The sequence below is a fragment of the Lissotriton vulgaris genome, chromosome 2_1 (genome assembly GCF_964263255.1).
Source record: "Lissotriton vulgaris chromosome 2_1, aLisVul1.2, whole genome shotgun sequence".
NCBI lineage: Eukaryota > Metazoa > Chordata > Amphibia > Caudata > Salamandridae > Lissotriton > Lissotriton vulgaris.
Genome location: NC_141687.1, coordinates 1,402,326,241 through 1,402,343,463, shown reverse-complemented (window position 1 = coordinate 1,402,343,463; position 17,223 = coordinate 1,402,326,241). Strand labels below are relative to the sequence as shown.

At 44.4% G+C, this 17,223-nt stretch overlaps 1 long non-coding RNA gene across 1 annotated transcript in view; it reads left to right on the top strand.

Annotated features, from left to right (window-relative positions):
• Positions 1 to 5,589, top strand: part of LOC147732658 (uncharacterized) — a 322,497-nt gene extending 316,908 nt beyond the window's left edge. Inside the window, exons 5-6 of the long non-coding RNA XR_015308482.1 lie at positions 125 to 1,747; positions 5,253 to 5,589. This is a non-coding gene — a long non-coding RNA (uncharacterized LOC147732658). The remainder of the gene's footprint in view (positions 1 to 124; positions 1,748 to 5,252) is intronic.
• Positions 5,590 to 17,223: the final 11,634 nt, after the last annotated feature.

Below are 17,223 nucleotides of genomic sequence, written 5' to 3'. Positions count from 1 at the left end.
ACTGGAACTGTACTTTTTAATTGTGTTTTTATGGCAGATTGCCGAAATAAAGACTTGCATGATGTTATTTTGCTTAATCTTTTTGTGATTTGTTTCTCATCTTCTTTATCCATTTTCTCTTCAGGATCTTCTGAAAGAGCTGCATCCGGATTAACTTGGAATGGATAAATTCATTTGGATATTGGCATGGAAAATCGACTTGAAAAGTGTTACTTCACTTGGATGGATGTTCTCCTTTGGATTTTGAAGGACTGTTGATCTTTTTTTTAATATGTGGAAAAGGCTTTTTAGGCTTTAAATTATTTTTGGGAATTTTTGTGCACTGCTTTTTAATCTTGGTTTTCATATTGCTATTTTGTACCTGCAATGCAGATTGTGTCTAGACTTGAATAATTCTTATCAGCTCTTTGTACCTGACACAGGTGTGCCTGGATTGTTCATGAATTTTCTGCTACCCAAGAGCTAATGGATTTTTTCCTGATCCTGTCAGTATTTGTTCCTGGAAGGGAAATGCTGTTGGCTGGATCTCTACCACTCCATCCTTAAAGCTAAGTATTCTAATCCCCTTCTTTTCACAGGTGCCATATTCCAACAAGTATGAAAAGGGCAGATCTTCTTATCTGCCTGTACCTGATGCATATATATATATTGTTTAATCACATTCTCTTTCATATATAACCAAAACTAATTTATTTTATGATTGCATTGTTAACCATTCAGTTGAGTAGTTAAAAAATAAAGTGTCTTTATGATCACCATTCACAAGTCCAATGCTAAATCAGTGCAACTGCTCCATTGTCAATATGGGTCACAGAAATAAAAAATACATATTTGAAAGTATGTCCTCGGTGGTATCATAGATTGTTTGCACCATTAATCTAGTCAAGATCGTCAAGCATGGCCACATTACACATGGGTATTTGAGATACATCACTAGCTGATAAAGAACATCAAGTTCTCTAAAATCATACACTGGAAATGATATGAACCTGCCCCTTCTATGGAATTATTTGACTGACAGGCACTCTATTGTTTTACCTTGAGAATAAAATGTATATCTATTGCACTACAGACATAGAAAAGGACTATCCGTTTGCATTGCAGATGATCATCCTGCGTGTATACCTATTGCCACATATACAGAATGTCTACAGCACTATCAGCGTGAAGCTAGACTACTTTCAATAATTTCAAGGATAGGCCTCCAATTGTTATTTATTATCTGAGGGCTAGTGGCAGTGATGAGTGAGGCTGACAGACCTAGCAACTGAAATAACAGGTAGAATCCAAATGCAAACCTGCTTCCACCATAGGATTAAACTAATAATAAAAATAATAATAATATTTTTTTAAGTATGTCCCAGAAATTGACCCACTGAATATAGGAAACGTTTGATGGCCTGCGGAAAAAGCACATCACCTGAAAACGCAGTTGAAGTTTGGATGGAGAACTTCTCCTATGCCTCACTTCGACATTAACATTTATAGCTCACATTTTAAAGCTACTCAAAAGTTAACATCATGCTTGTTGAAATGTTTGCTGTTGATGTATAAACTCAACCATGAACAGTCATGCGCACTTTCCATGTTCCCCACCAGGTTGGAGAGGAACATGCAGAGGCCCCCAATGCCTTTCTGAGCTCCGAACCACAGCACTCCGACCAATCACAATGAAGCCTGTTTGTTTCCTGCTTCCATTCCAGACTCATGGAAGGGAAGAGGAAGAGAGTCACTGCTGGCCGAAGAGGTAAATTAATGTATCTTTTTTAGTCCCTACCAGCCGACACTGAAGTCAAGTTGCCACTGGACTACCAGTTACCCTGTATTGTGGTCACAGGCCAATCCTTCCTGGACCAATAATCGTTCTCTGGAGGTCCAAGCTGCACTTCAATGACACTGCCAGGCTCAGCAAACTCTTGTGAAACTTTGTGCATTGGCTCCTGGTCCCTGGTACTGCACGGTGGCAGTTGGTGGCAGGTTGAAGACTTTGGGCTACCAATTTGTCCCAGAAGGCTTCTCAGTTGTTGTGTCACTGTTCTGTAAACTAGAAACCAGCTCACTGATCCTTTGACTCTCTTAGCTAGCTTTGGCAGGGCTCTGGAGAGGACTTCTCCTTGAGCAGGACACAGCAGGAACAGTCCCTCTCATTTGTAGCAGTTCAGCAGCTGCAGTTCAAAAGAGATACATACTCTCTTCGCAGATTCCATGGTTTAGGTCAGTCGTTTGTCAGTCCTCCTTCCAGTCCAGTCGAAATCTGAATTTAGGGAACCATGGGGTGCCCTGCTTACGATCAGAAAATGCCCTCCAGGCAGGATGTGGTTGGTAGCTAATGGGCTACAAGAGTTTCCACTTCTTGCAAAGTGTGACATCTGGGCAGGCCATTCAGCACACTTCCAAAACACCAGGAGCCCTTTAACACATTGTGGAGCTCTCTAACCCAAACGAGAAGTGTGGCTACCAAGGGGCTACAAAGGGGGCACCTCGAAAATTGGTTTGACAACTGGCTTCCTCTTCCATATCCCTATTGCCAGTTTTTCTATCCAAATAATAGAGCAAACCCTCCCCAAGTGTTCCTCATTTGCCTTTTAAAAGCGACTCATCTTTTGAACCTTGATGTTTAGGCTAACACACCCTTCTGGTTTCCTGCCTGGGGGAGATAACACCTCCTCCAGTGGCAAGCCTCTATTGTTATCTTTTTTGAGAATCATTAGCATGTTTCCCCAGTAGGACAGAAATCTGTCTACAGGAAAGACTCCGATGGCACCAGTAAATTGGCACTGGAAACAGTGGGCAAATAAAGTTGCAATTTCTAAAGTTTCACTTTGCCCACCTGTGACCTTAAATTCGATTTAACCTTTAAATCATATTTAATGCACTGATTCTTTTGATAGCTTGCAGTACAAACTTTAGTAGTCCCATTCAGAAGTTAGCAGGGCTGTGAGGTGTCAGCCTGTAACTGTACTTGCCAATGGACCTAACAGTCTTTCCAGGTAAAAATAACAATTTAGGGGTTTTACTGCTGGAACACGTAAAAGTATATGTTCCCTTTTTAACATACAGCACCCTGCCTATGGGCTTGTTACACCTACCTTAGTGGGGACTTGCATATATTAAAAAGGGAAGTTTGGACTTTGACATTACCTAGAATGTCAAAGTTGAGTTAGCAGTTTAAACTACCCTTCCAGACTGCAGTGGCAGACTGGGAGCCATGTTTTACATTCTCACACTCTGGGTGACATAAATGCAGCAGTCTCTGGGGGACATTGTAACTTACAGGTCATGAGTACTCCTGGTATCATACACTAGGAACTTACAAGTAAGTTAGGCAATGCCAATTGGGTACAAGCCAACGTGCACCATTTTAAGGATCAGAGCACATGCACTGAGTCCTGTTAGCATGGCCCATGATATTTCAGAACCATTACACCAGTATCTAGTAGCCAAAATGTTGGCAAAATTGGGAGTGAACTTTAAAAAAGCTTGTTTCCTTACAGATGTGTTCCCTTATAAGGAAGGATAGGCTCGTTTAACCAACGAATGACAAAATCCACTCAGGTTTTCAGCACGAAAAGCAAACATGTAAAATCCGTTGAAATTGGTTGCATTCCACTGGACTTCACTTTTCAATGGCTGGATGCAACCTACTATGTAAGCAAAGTGGACAAACCTTGTTATTACATGAAGAACTCAGTAAATATTATAAATGTTTTTAGTGAAGCAGCCAGGAATATTATTGCTCAGTAGATCAGAATTTAACTTTCTAAAAAAATACTTTGGAATATAATCTCTAACTAAACTACAGATCACGTTTTTATTTCTCTATGTAGGATGTCCTTTTAGGTGTGGCTTTGACAGAGCAGCTGTCAAAGACAACAGTTGCAATACATAGAGCGAGCTTTGGATCCGCCTGTTTAATCCATTTGCTTTCCTCAAACATCCTCTTTCATCCATTGGCTGGAGGCTTTGTCAATCACGCCTTGGCTCAGCCCAGTGGAGAATAGGTCTCTTCATCTAATGATAATAGCTGTTTTGGGAGTTCTCCTGTCCCACGTGTAAACTTGAACTGAAAGGCATGTGGTGGGGTGGGGGGCTGCTTTACAACTGCATGTCCTGGGGTACTGCCATCTGTTCTGTTAGTTCCATCCCACCTCTCTCACTCTAAACAGCTAATGCTGAAAATATGAGCACATTGAACTCAGACCTGTTGGCTGTACCAGTACTTGTTAAATAGATAAGAACGCTGCCTGTTGAGATGGAAGAGATCAGCACTTTCTTTATAACCTTTTCCAAGTTTTCAGGAGCACTTTAGGTGTTCAGTTTAATTTACTGTTATTTAAATTCACAAGGTCTGTTTTTCAACTTTACAAAACAAGGGTCAAATGGTTCAAAGTGCCGAATTTACAAGGGAGTTTGTAAAAAAAGCCAGCTTTCAAGTTAGGGGGATGTATACTTCTGATAAGGAAAACTACAAAGCTAAACAAAAGAATATTTAACCCCGAGACAAACATCCTATAAGGTGGATAGAACTAGTTTGGTGAGTCCTGGGTGAGAAAGCTTATTGAGCTACAGCTCACAAGTTTGCCTGAGCACAAAGGCTGGGAAACCATGGCATACTCCTTTGAAAAGTGCAGAAAGAAGGGGATATGAACCCCCGCAAATATCCCTGAGAGCACCCTAGGACATCACAGCAGTGAGTCCTCTCAACTGTTATACTTGAGGACATAAAAGAAGTGGATTGAAGCGCCCCTACAATATGTGCAAAAGCATTGAAAGAAGTTCAAGTTCTCACTGTCGCAGATATAACACAATCATTAACTTTGCCAAGACGAGCATGTAAGTGATAAATGTAACACCCCAACGACCAGTTACACTGCTGTGGAACACCTGCATTGAAGTGTGTTGCTGGTTCCTTTGAACGGGTTGGCGCAGAAGAGCGCCAGAAGTCCTTCTGCCCTGAAGGCTAGCCACACAGCCGAAATCTGAAAGGTCAAGGCTGATCATGTAATGTAATGTAATGTAAGGTTCACTTATATAGCGCAACTGTCACCCAAATGGTATCATACGTTCAGTAGTGCAATCATGGGGAGGTGCACCTCATTCCATGGACTTTGATTGATGGAGTTGACATCCAAGGGGAGTATGTTTGAAAGAAACAATAAGAGGTCGATTTTGGAAGATGGGATGATGGGGCAGGTTCACACAGATTTTGCTGTGACTTATACTTGTACCCCTGTCTTACGTTTTAATTCCAGGAGCAAGTCAGGAGTGATCTCAGAGATTGTTACACCTCCTTATTGCAAAATCCTTGAGAACAAGGCTCATGGTGTGGAAGCTGGGAAGGCCCCTCATGTAAGCAACAGGATGACAGATGCATGAAAGCAAATGAGAATGACTCCAATAACCATAAATGTGTGTTAAAATCTAGTTAGTGTGAAGGTGCCAATTTAAACTTGACACTGGATGTACTGAAAATCCCGTTCTCCACAGAAATGTGGATGCCACACCTGGTGCCAAATGGCAGAGGTAACCAAACCTTTGTCATTTTACTTGAAGCGTGTATCTAGCCGATGAGAATCCCAGAACTGTACACGGAAGATGAAGACATGATCTATACACATGCGGGTAACATAATATAGCATATCCTACAAAGGAAAGTAGATGCAACACATCCAGGTAAGCAGCTTCACAAAGAAGCCTTTTTCAAATTGGATATGATTCTCTGTTTGTGGAATCCACCCACAACCCTTGAACTGACTATGCTGTCTTCACACTAATGTTGAAATCCAGCTTCATTGCAACAAGTACAGGAGGAAGCAACATCAGTTGTTTTTGCCTCTTTGCCTTCCACAATTTGCTGCACTCTTAGCACATAGCAGTCATTGCTTCTTGTCTGTCATCTTCAGAGAAGCACAGTGTGAAAGGGAAGCAGCAAGGCCTCCTGTACCTGCCACTTAATGCTGTTCATCTGGCTATCCTTGCGAGTGGTAGGATGATTTCAAAATACATATAACATACATTGTATTTGCAATATTAGTAAATACACCAAACTAACAATGGTATAGTATTCCAAGCCATATACATAGATCTTGATAAACAGAAAATGTGTGAAAATCGACACCAATATGGTAAATCCTGGGGTTCAACAGATGGGGCAGTAAAGGACATTTCAGTGTTCCCAAACCAATTGAAAAGTAAAATTTAATATTTGTATATAAATAATTCTTAACTGTTCATGATTGAGTATGATCATAAAAGAGATCATCTGTGGCCCTCTGTATGGGTGGAGGTGCTACGCCCACCCCCCTCCCACCGCCCGACAGAAGAGTGTCTACAAGGCTGAACAAATTTCAGCTTGACAGACACTCTTGTTGAGAATCAATGGAGGGGGATAGGAATACGTGATCCAATCAGTTTCCTATATTGCTAATATTTTTAATCAATGAGAAAGGATCACTTGTCCTGCATAACATGGGGTATGCTGGGATGGTTCATACTAGTCCCAATAAAAAACCCTCATACACGTGTTGGAAAATTACGATGTTTTAGCGGTATATCTTGGTTCTCCGCTGTCCCTCACACGTGTTCGCATAATCACGGGGTTTAGTAGTTTATGCGACCTCCAGCCAGGAGGTATTACCCTTGTTAGAACAGTAGTGATCAGAAATCGTGATTGTGAAGTGAAGTGGTGAAGTTATAAAGAAAATAGGTAAAAATTGTTCTCTATAACAGTCAATTATTTTAATAGTTCTGGTCTTTAGAGGATAATACTAAAATTAAAGTGAGTGAATTTAGAGCGATTATGACTCTTTCACATTAATTACGTGGTATAGGTCGACATGTTTCAGCCCTCTGGTCGCCAGTAGGTCGGTGGGGCTTTCATCAGGACCACAGTGCTCAAGTGAATAGAGACTTACTCACGTCTCTATAAGTACAAAAGAATTCAATAGAACATCTCGTTGCGCTGTTCTTTAACAAGGTCAGAGAGTACCTTGTCTTGTGGTTATATTAAACCTCAACGGGACCCAGCCGGGTCAGGGAGGTACACTATGTCACTCTATCAGGCTGCTTGTTCTGACTCTGTCGAATCTTGTCCTCTAAAGACCAGAACTATTAAAATAATTGACTGTCATAGAGAACAATTTTTACCTATTTTCTTTATAACTTCACCACTTCACTTCACAATCACGATTTCTGATCACTACTGTTCTAACAAGGGTAATACCTCCTGGCTGGAGGTCGCATAAACTACTAAACCCCGTGATTATGCGAAAACGTGTGAGGGACAGCGGAGAACCAAGATATACCGCTAAAACATCGTAATTTTCCAACACGTGTATGAGGGTTTTTTATTGGGACTAGTATGAACCATCCCCGCATACCCCATGTTATGCAGGACAAGTGATCCTTTCTCATTGATTAAAAACAGACACTCTTGTTGTTCAGGTCAAGTAGCCAGGAGTTATACATGCGCAAAATGCACACCCGCCTGGCTGCCTAAGCTGAACTTTGCAATGCTGAGGATTTCACAGGACTATTGGCGTGGCCTCCTCAGCATAGCAAAAGTGCCTCAATACCCTCCCCCTTGTGACAAGGAGAGTGTCACTGATAGCATCAGACCTGGGTGCTTCATTTTCAATCCCAGAAGTGCTTGGTGCCAAGTGTCAATCAGTGACACCTCGTCACAGATTGAGGTGAGGTTAGCAGTCTCACTGACCCCATCCCACTCAGCGACGAGTCAAGGACTGCTGCCTTCCCTGATTGGCTGTTGTTTGGCTAGCCAATCAGGGAAGGCAGTAAACATCAGTCAATCCACCCCCTTGGACCTCTGAGGCTTTCCTCCCAGAGAGCTGCAGCAAAGGTACGTTTTATGTTTTTTGAGGTTTGGTGAGTGTTGTGAGGGCTCCCTGTAAAATAAAAGCAGCATCGACCGGTCTTCTGTGGTCTGGAGGTGCACAACAGGAGGCACCTTCTTTTCCTGAACATGACTACTGCCATCTAATTGAGGTGCTGTGGACATACAGTGCTGGTAGAGACAGATTATAGTGCTAAAACAGGTCTTTTTATCTGTCACCTGCCAGGGAGATTTAGCGACTGACCTCTTCTGTGTTTTTTAAACTTATCTGCCAGTACTCTCATATGTCTCCTTTAATCCATTCATGTGGTCCTGTGTTTGCGTATTTGTGATGCGTGGAGTTTGTGCATTCTTTTGCTTGTGGCTCTGACTACATAAGAATCCATTCTAATTTCCTGAACCGAAGAGGTTTCTAAGGTGGAAGCTGGAAAAAACCTCAGATGTAAATGTGAATTACCGGGCTCCTCAAATCATCCCAGCAGTCCTGTGTATTGGACCAGTCTCTAGTGTGTGTGGAGGAAAAGGGAAAGAAAGTCCAGTGGAAGAATAATGAAACTCCCCTGCCCTTTGCAGTTCTGTTGTTCCATGTAAGGACTCCCACCTTCCTATAACAGGCCAATAGCTAGTAAAGTGGGACTGCCTCTCCCTCTTTTAAGTCCTTGTTTTCGATTTTCCCTTTTAGTAGACTCCAAACTTCACCCCACCTATCTGCTACCACCTGAAGACAGAGAACATGGTTGGACACGTCTGGTACGAATGAGGAAAAGAGAGGATCTTCCCATAAATGTTTCAAAGCTGGACTCTTGAAATACACAAACATTTTCTTCAAACTTAGTTCAATAATGGAAAAGAAATGACCAGCCAATGTGTCAATATTTCTCTGCAAGAACCCAGGGTCTATCCTAGTGACGGTTTTCTTTTGTCTGCCAGTTTCCCTGTGACAGGATTGGGTTCAGAAATCTAGGAAGTTCCACAAGTCAATAGACGCTGTTGTGGGCCTGCCTTGAAGGAGGAAAAATGCCTAGAAGTGGAGGACTGCGAATAAGTGAGACAGGAGAAACTGAACTTGCCCACTGAATCTTCAGGAAAGACCTACATTGTTCAGCTAGAGGGTGATACCTGGAAGACCTCAGTCTTCCAGGCATCTTTGCCACTGGATTCAAGCAAGCCTGGCTGAAGACGGCCGCTTTGTTCAGTACATTTGCAGCATGTGCTGAGCTGTGAGAGTTTATGATAGTAGGGTGGTCAAAGAAACCACCTATATGCTTCACAGGCTTTTACCTCAAAGAATCTCAGTGCCAGAGAAAGTGCTGCGTCAAGGAGGAAACTGTCCCCTGGTGTCAACGAAGACAGTGATGGCTTGCAAATCCCAGGGTGCAAAACCTTTTTTGCATAGCAAACTTGTATCTGTGGCCTAGGAAGATCAAACAAAAGTAATTACCTGACTGCAAGCAGTGGAAAATATGCGCAGCATCTCCATGACCAGCTCTTGCACTGCTGATACTCACCTGACCAGTTGTGCAAACATGATGTTGATGACAGTAACATCTGCTGGGCCCAGGGAAGAATGAAGCAATCCCTGAATATTGGGCCCTATGAGGCCACACACTACCTACAACAGCAAAGTCCATGGCCGCCACCAGCACAGGCCCAGCCTGCACCACTCCAACAACAAAAAGGACAGAAAACACTGTGCAAGTATAACACGGAGAAGGAGTGGAAAAATCACTTTGAGGGCTGAGTATTCACAACTGATGGAGCACAATTTTATTCTGAAAATTGTAGGGGTGCACCATAATCCCAAGTAGTCAGCACCCACATATTTAGAGGAACATGTTATTGTGTTTTTTTTTAAATGTAGCTCTAGTCCGGGGATTAGTGCAATATGTAGTTGTGTGCTTATATTGTTTAAAGAACTAATGTACTGCCAGATTCCAGAATATGCCTTAAGTGATGTAGAAAATATTGCTTTGTGTTTAAAATGTTTCATTAGATTGAACGTGCCATATTAAAAGTTGCACGTATAGGTTGCCTGTTAAAGAAATGAGTGATGCTCTAACATGAAAAGGAATAATGTTTAGAAATGTAATGAAATATTGCTTTAGAATGGTTTGCATGTAATGCTTATGTTGTATTAGAAATGCATTTAAAAGTGTAAAGGCCTGAGACATGAAATTGCCAGCAGAGGCCTAACTGTAGTTTTCTTAGCATAACTAGAAAGGCAGGGTAGAATGTTTCCTTGGGAAAAGGCTCCTATTCCTAGTTGGATTTCAAAATGTAACTTAGAGCGTGTACAGGATTGTTTCTCACGCATTTCTCTTGCAGGTGCAAGACCATGTAGCTCGTTAGGTAGATTAATCCACTGTTTTAGGAGTTAGGTTGGTAGGAGTGAGAACGAAGGGTGTCTACTGGTATGCAAAACTGAAACATTTGGCGGAGAAGGTGCCTGGGACCCAAGGACACAGCAACGGTTTTTGGAAGAAGATGGACCTGTACTGCAAAAGTACGAGGGGCTGCACCTGCCAAGAGGGGGTGTGACCAAGGGGTGCCTACTGTTTTGGGATTTTGTATTAGGGAAAGTGCCCCGAGGGAGGAGAGACAGTCGCAATTGGAGTTAGGGTTAGAGTCAGTTGGAGTCAGACTGGGTCCTGTCTAGGGCAGTCCAATTGGAAATGCAGTTAGACAGGGGTCTCAGTGGGAACTAGGCAGGAGAAATTAAGGAGCATCTTAGAACGAGCTCGGTAGCCTGGGCTACTTACCTGGAAAAAGTGAATGTGCTTCTTAGAGAGCCTTCGCAGCTGACACCTTTTTCTCTTACCTGGGAGATATGCTAAGTAGGGATGTCATCTTAGAGTTAGTGTAGGGATAGACTAATCTTCTTTTTCCCTTTGGAGCAGATGCAGTTGAGACTTCCAGTGGGAACTGTTATTGCTTGCTTAATGCTTCTTGAACTTACGCTGCTCTTAATTCTGAGTCGTCGGAGACACCTGCGTAGGATTATGTTTGTATTAGTGCCCGTTTATTTCTTGAACCTCTTGCTGAGGTGCTTGTATGTTCAGTTATGTTTGACTTTGTAATACATCTTTAAACTTTACTTCGTAGTCAGTGGTCCTTTGGATTGAGATGTATTTGGTCTTTGGAAAACTGTCATAAGTATGAAAATAGAGAACTTCCCCTTTACACTTCTTTGCAGACTAAGGGGATTCAATCGGCCAGGGATTCTAAGGATTGGTAAGGAAAAATATGTATGTGAATCCCAGCATCATCACAACTCTTTGACTGGCATCAACCAGATCCGAATCTGCTCCGTGGGAATATTACCCACACAGTTCCGAGGGCAGAGATAGTCTCTGAATTGCACTGAACTACCACGTAATACTTGTCCTAGAGGAGCAGTCTATGCGGCCTCTCAATTCACTCTAATTACTTAAGATCTTCATTTACAATTGAAATGCACTGTGATGGTTATAAAAATGATGGTATAAAAACTGTTTGGCATCATAGAAGTAAAGCACTTCTACTTTTAGAAGAAGAACTATTGGGCTGGCCATTGATTTTCTGATTGATACTGGATTTTCTACTGAGTGTTCTACTAAGTGCTGAGTTTTCAACCTTGCACCAGCTCTCTGATAAAGCTTTGGGCTACTCAACCTCTCTACCCTGAGGGTCAGGTGCTCCTTTTTGGGTTCACTAGGAAAAAGCCCCAGAACACAAATGTTAGGAGGTTCTGGTTGTTACTATTTGAGCTCCGTAACACCTGTCCACCTTAGTGCTCTGTTGGACCTGCCATCCCTCAACTTTTTGCCTTTTGCCACTCATTTTTCTTGATTCTTTTTATAGGCCTTACGACTCTGAGCACTTTACTACTGCTAACGAGTGGTAAAGTGCATGTGCTTTGCCCCTAAACATAATTACAATGGTGTATACCTGATGTTTTACCACATATCCAGGGCCTGTACTTCAAATGCTGCTTGTGGGCCTGCAGCACTCATTGCACCACCCATACAAGTTGCCTTTCAAACCTGTCTCAGGTCTGCCACTGCAGTGCCTGTGTGTGCAGTTTATTAACACTTCAACTTGGCCTATACATTGACTTGCCAAGCCTTAAACTCCCCTTTTATTACATATAAATCACCCCTAAGGTAGGCCGTAAGTAAGCCTCGGTTCAGGGTGATATGTAAGTAAAAGTAGGGCATGTACCTTTGTTTTGCAAGTCCTGGTAGTGACAAACAGCCTCTTTTGTTTTTCACTACTGTGAGGCCTACACCTCTCATAGGCCAGCATTGGGAATTCTGTAATATACATTTAAGAGAAGAGTAGATTTTTCATGTTTGATATGTTTGGAATGGTAATGATAAATCCTCCTAACTGGTAGAGTTGGATTTAACATTACTGTTTTAGAAATGCCACTTTTAGAAAGGCGATATTTCTCTGTACTTACAGCTCTTTGTGCCTGACAGCCTGTCTGCGATACACATCTGGGTTGGGTGACAGCTACAGTTTGTGCATTTCCTCTTGACAGCCACAAACATAAGAAGGTGAGGCTCGTCTCCATTCTGAGCACTCATCTGCACTCATCTGCATTCTGATGGGTCTTCCTGGGCTGACACTTACACTTCAATAGGTAGTATCCTCGCCACACACTAAGCAATGATTTACCATTCCCCCAACCCCCGTTTTAGCCTTGCACACAGGGTGGGTTGAAAGGGATCCTTGTGCGCTAAGAAAAAGTTCTTTTGAAGTCACACCCTACGTCAAAGGTACTTTTGGGTATAATTATTTTAGAGCTCCTGGTTTAGGGATCACCTTTTGGTGAAAATCCCCGGAAAAACCACCAAACCTGCAAGCCGTTTTCCCACCCCCCGAAACCGGACGACAACACCCATCTACTCATCCCACTGATGTCAATTTCTGACCTCCACTCACCACTTCTTCAAACTCCAGAAGTCTGGGCTGCCCAGCCGGTTGCTACTCGCCTGCCAGACTGATCATCGCGGTGCTCTGCTCGAGGTCCCTCAGGGTCCCTGGCTGCCTTGACTCTCTCACGATCTGGAATGCCTTGTCCTGTTGCCCCCGTTGCCCTTCCATGTGCGATGCCGCCTGGATCCATTGGACCACTCTGAGCCGGGGGCCGGCTCCCGTAGACCTGCCTGGATTGTCCTCCTCTCACGCACGCTGCTGTGGGGAGTGAAATGCCTAGTCTGATTTCCTCAGGCGACATCGCGGCGCGGACTCCGCTGATAACACAGAGACTGGGAAGGTTCCGCCGGTCCATTCATCGCCGTCTGTTGTGACATCTTTGCTGGGGCTGGGGGGCTCCTTCACCGCAAGCCTGTGCCCCGCTACCTCCCCCCTAGTTTGTGCTGCCATGGTTGCTAGTATCAGATGCGGGATGCTCCCTATGCTCGGAGCCTCTTTGTGGTGCACCAAGGGTTCCGTCCAGACTGGAAACTGACCCTTGCACGCTGATCTTCATTGAGGCTGGGTGGCTCCTTCGCCTCTAGCCGTTGTAGCCGAGGTTCCACTGCTCGGCAGCTGGAGATTGGCTCCTACACGCTGATCGGAGCCATCCGCCACCCTCCGTCTGCCTCCTGCCCGGGTGGCTCTGAGGCTCCGACTCGTCGCTCCTGTCCTCGGAGCCTATGTCCCGAAGTTGCCTCGTTGATATGCCCCGAATTTGCGACGCTGCTGAAGTTGCCACTTTGCTGGGGATGCTTTCTGGTGCCCTCGGCTCTGTTCCTCGCCGTCTTGTTGTTGCGGCTCAACGTCGGCACCCCCCACCCTTCCCTCCCTCACGCTCCAGCCTCTTCCTTTGCAGCCGCGCTACTTGGGATCGGCGCTAACTCACCCAGCCTCACACGGTAACCCCCACCCTCACACTCCAGCCTCTTCCTTTACAGCCACGCTGCATGGGCTCGGCTCTAACTCACCCAGCCCTGCGCTGAGCTGGTGATAACTTTTTTCAGCTGGGCGTGAGGGTGATTTTCGGCTATTTTAACTATATGTTGCTGCCCTCTAGGACTGTCAGTGTGTTTCTCCTCATGGCTCAGACGGGGCACGGGGCTAGTTCCCCATGTGGTCCCAAACTTGTGGTGCCCATTTTGTCTCCTAATCCCGATCAATGTTTATTGGGCCTCCATTTTGCCTTTTATCTTTTGTTGTTGTTGTCCCCTGGCCTTGCTGATTAATAGACAGGGAGAAAGGACTTGTTCCTCCTCCACAAAATCGGCGGCCATCTTAGAAGGGAGCCCTGTTTTATTAGACATTGAGAAAGGACTCGCTCCTCCTCCACCAATTCTGCGGCCATCTTTGAAAAGAGCCCTGATTAATAGAAATTGTGAAGGGACTCGCTCCTCCTACACAAAATCAGCGGGCATCATTGAATAGAGACCTGTTTACAATTTGCTTGTACCACTCCAGCCTGCTATCTCGTCACCTTAAATTATATTCTTCTCTCTCCTTGATTTCCCTATCCCCTTTTATTATCTTTTCTAACCTTATTCACCCCTTTTATCTTGCGCTTGCCTTCTTCCCTAACTCACTACTCATCCCACTGATGCCCTATTCTATTCTACCCTTCGGCTCAAAACCTGTCTTTGTTGACTATTGAACTCCACTTTATGCTACTTTTTTGTTTCAACCTTACCCCCATCGTAACAGATCATTGACATTTTAACTCGTTGTATTTATTGTATGATATGTCCATGTTTCTCTTTGTATTTTATATTGCACAATCTGATTTTATATCTGTTTGAATTGTATTTTATTCTTCATGTTATATTTTGTATCTGTTTGAATTATCCCATTTTCAGTTATTTTTGCATAGATCAAACATACCCACTCTCCCCCTTTCCTAGCTTCTCCCTCTACTCTGTAGGGTTGTCCATTGTTCGGATTGCCCAGTCTATTTTTATTTGAATACGCTGCCCCTCCACACGTTTGCCTTTTGTCTGGCTTCACCCACTCCTCTCACTGTTTGAGTCTGATTTGGCGAAACGCTACCTGACTCCCATGGTCGTTCATTATTTAGATTATTCTGTATTTTTTATCTGAATTCTCTGCCCCTCCACGCGTCCTGCTGTCTGGCTGCACCCTCTCCTCTTTATGTCTGAGTCGGCTTTAGCTTAATGCCACCTGACTCCCCCACTTCCTCATTTCACTTTCTTGTGTTGTGGTTTATATGGTCTAACCTGTTTGCTCCTACTTCCTCTCCCTATACTCCTAATCATGCCTCCCCTCTCGCTTTCCCCCACTATCTCTGCCTCACCCATCTCTAAACTCGGCCCTAACTCTTGGTCTATCCTCTACCCCTCCCATCTCTCCAAACATGGTAAGAAAACCTTCAAGCATAAAGTTCTCTGTCTTCACCTTGAAACCTTATTTGCGGATCACCATAATAACCTTAACTCCTCCATTATCACCAACTACATCTTCTTTACCAAACGCACTTCTAAATGGTAAAGCCTTTTTCTCCGACACCTCCCTATCACTAATTCCAACAATATCCCATACGGTCTGAAACTCTCCACCACTCCCTCCCCTTCCTTTCCGGGAGAAATCGATATCTCCATCTTCAAATCTGGAAATATTCTCTTCCAAGCTTCTGAAAACCACCTCCACATCTTTGAGCACCACTTCAGCTCTCTATTACATTCCCTCACACAATCGTCCCTGTCCCCCTGTCTCCTCTCTTGGACTTACCCCAACTCTCAGTTCCTTCATCTCCCATTGTCTCTCCTACCCCCTTTCTCTTCCCCTTGACTCACCCTCCTCCTCTTTTACACCCAACTTCGTCACCCTTTCCCAACAACATCTGACCTCCCCTGCTTCCATCACTGTTACAAATAATGATCCCCTTCCTCTCCTTCAACCTTTATCCCCTCTCACCATTTCACACTTCTCCTCCCCCAATCAAGCAGATTATCCTCAATCATTACTTACCACCCTCACCCTCAACATTATAACTTGTTACAGCACCCTTGTCTCCTTATCCCCTAATATCTCCCAGTCCCCTAATGTCCCCTTTTATCTCCTAGTCCTTTAATGTCTCCCAGCCCTCCAATGTACTTGTCCCCCTTTCATCTCCATCAATATTTGACTCCCCCACCTCCCCTCATGATTCCCCTAATTTGCCTAAATCCCCGGATACACCCACGCCTACTAAGGCTCCCTCCCTAACCCCTAATTTACGATGCTCCGTCACTCGTTCCCCTCCTGACGATCACCTCTTAATCAATCCCCCCTCATCCTCCAGCCTATCCAACACCTCAGCTGCTCCTCCAGAGTCACCTACTTACCCCTTTATATACCCCTATTCTAATAATTCTCTCTCTTCTATCCTCCTCCCTCCCTCGGACTCCCACTCCCACACCACCACACCCTCTGATGCACTTCATTGTCTACGCCCCGCCTAACCCTCTCTCCCACCTCCCCAACAGCTCCACCTCATCCTCCACCGATACCTTCCATTCTCACTCCCTTGTCCCCTCTTACATCCCTCAATACACCAAGTACACCAACCCTTACTGGCTTACCACCTCATTCACCTATCTGTCCTAAATTGAAAGCCTCCCCTACGTCTACCTCCTATATACCCCCTACCCCTAAAAATGATCCACCCCCTCACTATAATCCCCCCTCCTCCCCACTCCAGGCTTTCCCCCCGTCCGCCCCTTGCTATCTCCCCTTGATAATTCCAACCCTACCAATCTCTTTAAACAAACTGATGCTCTTTACTCCTCAATTCCTACTCAATCACTCCTTAAAGTTGAACTTCTCCTTTCGTCCCTCGTTTTAGAACTCTCCTCACTCAGAAGCGATATCTCACTCCTTCTAAAAGCCCATCCCTCTGATCTTAACCACTCATCAACTTCCTCACAATGTACCTTACTGTCGCACGTCGACACCCACCTCAATCCGTCCACAAACAGACCACCTATTGTCATTACCAACACCGGCACCCCTCCCCTCCCCTGTAACTACGCCACCAGATCCAAACACAATGAACCCTCCTTAAGCACCCCACCCCGCAATATCATCACAACCTCCCCACCGCAACGTGATACTTGCCCTATCACCTCTGAAGCCAACTTTTCTAGCAACTCCCCTGTCTCTCTCTCTTCTGCCTCGCCCACTATCCCCCTATCTGTCAATCTTCTATCCCAGTTCTCTTAAGAACAAACAGACTCCCCCCTCACCCGACATCACCTAGACCTCCCCAACTACACAGACCTATCCCCCCTGCTCCCCACCCCACTACCTGTCCCCTCTCCCCTCTGCTGCATGTTGATAAACTGCAGATCAGCCATGTGCCACGCAACTGAGATTGCGGAAACCATTCTCAATGAAAACATAGACATCGCTTTCCTTAC